We start from the raw sequence: 2,265 nt of genomic DNA, 5'->3' as shown, positions 1-2,265 counted from the left end.
CATTACATGATCTTTTCAGACCAAAGATATTACACATTTACCATTCTCATTAAGATGATTTCACAACATATCCATCATAAATTGCATATCAAAAACCTTAAATTAATATTTAAATAATATTTATAAATAAACTTTCAGTTGAAAATGTTATCTCAAACCTTTAGATAGTTTGAATGTTATGGGCTTTAAAGAACATTCACACTAAACTTACTATAAATAAAAAAAATTCAATGAAGAGAGAAAATTAGGACAAAATTTCCAATGTATATAACCTCTAATATTCATATATATTTTACAATCTAAACTAACTATACAAAAATCATAAATTAAATACATTACAAGAAAGATTAAACTACACTACATCTTCTGTCCTCCATTAGAGGAGCTGCCTTGTGCCTTCTACTATTTCTTGCTAATAAGAAGAATAAAAACACAATTAGAACACAAATTTTTAATTAACTTGATACAGAAAAAAAAACTTAATATAAAAAATTAAAGCAAACTAATTACCTTAACTTACCATTGCCACTGTCCAAAAAAGAAACTTACCATTGACTGTGAAAATATTAATATTTCTAATGTATTGGGCTCTCAGATCAGATAACAAAGATTCACAAAGCTCGAAAGCCCAACTTTGTTACATGAAAAATATCATCATCGAGCACTGTCCCGAATTATTCCCACAACAAATCAATTTAAGTGCATCCAGCAAGGAAACCTATGGGCATCTCTTTTATTTAAACCCAAAAAAACCCCAAAAAAGAAGAGTTCCCAAGCATAGGAATCCAAGGGTCACAACCAAAAAAGATAGGTTAGGAAATCTTTCGGAACTTTATTCATCAAGCTCAACAGATTATAGGGACAACATATCTTTATCAAAAACCAGCTCAAGGGACATAATATACCATTACCAATAACCAGCCCAACAAAACAAAAGGGGCATAATACTCAAGCTCAACAGAATACCTCAAAAGAGAGAGTTCCAAAGCATAAGAATCTAAGAATCCAAGAATCACAACCAAAACTAATGGTTAAATAAACCATTCAAGAAATTCTTCTTGAAACTCATTAACACCTCAAGGCAAACAACCAAACCAACAATTACAAAATCCAGTACCATGGAACTGAACCAGCCAACCAATGTAGTAAAAAACAGGCCCAACACAACAAAAGGGGCTCATCAAAGTAAAACGCATTGTTAGCTACCTTCACCAAAAAAGACCATCAAACGATTATAAATATAACCAATTAGTATCCACCAAAAAAATGAGCAACCAAAAATTGCGAATATCAAGTGTTAGCAACTAACACTTGAGCACTGATAAGAAACAAAAACCCACAAATCAGTACAGTGGGGACACCAATCAACAATCTGGTGATAAGTCTAATTCCTCACAAAGAGCATCTTTCACAACCTCATAACACTCATCAACCTCTTCCTCTTTTAAGTATCCAAACAACCAATTTTGAGTTGTCACAAAAGTCTCAACATTTTTGGGAAGGAGAGATGACCTATATTTGGTCAAAACTCTCCCACCCATGCTGAATGAGGATTCCGAAGCAACTGATGTAATAGGGATTGCCAAAATATCCTTGGCCATCCTAGACAAAACAGGATATATAGAGGCAGAAGACTGCCAAAATTTAAGAACATCAAAATCAACGTCACTGCGTGGAATCAATGGTGCATTTAGGTATGCATCTACACCACTTTCAGCATCGGAGCCACAATAATTATTGGCCTCGAATTGCTAAAAAAAAACAGAATGGATATAATAAGACAGCTTATTTACAACAATAACAAAATAAAAAAAAAATTTGGCCAAAATAAACACCTGAATCATACTAGCCATTGTTTGAGTATGTGTAGAACCGGGGTAAGAAGTAGAGGAAGAAGCCGTAGAAACGTTGTCATAGAATTTGTAAAGCTCCACAAATGCATTATAAACAACTTTCACTTTTCTCTCCATTTCTACTCCCACAACCAAACACCCAAACATACTTTGAACAAACTTCATCTTGTAGCGAGGATCAAGCAAAACAGCAATAGAAAGCACAAGAGAATAATCAGCCCAATATTTCTCAAATTTTTTTAACATTTCCTTTGCCATTTCCCTAATACTATCAACTTCATGAACATGACCTACTTCTAATAATCTCTCAATTGCAATGATATTCTTGAAATATAAATTAGCAGTAGGATATTCAGATCCAAAAAACATAACGGTAATATGGTAAAAAGGCTCAAGGAAGTCACAAACATAC

The sequence above is a fragment of the Beta vulgaris genome, chromosome 6 (genome assembly GCF_026745355.1).
Source record: "Beta vulgaris subsp. vulgaris cultivar EL10 chromosome 6, EL10.2, whole genome shotgun sequence".
Lineage (NCBI taxonomy): Eukaryota > Viridiplantae > Streptophyta > Magnoliopsida > Caryophyllales > Amaranthaceae > Beta > Beta vulgaris.
This window is presented reverse-complemented; position numbering follows the sequence as displayed.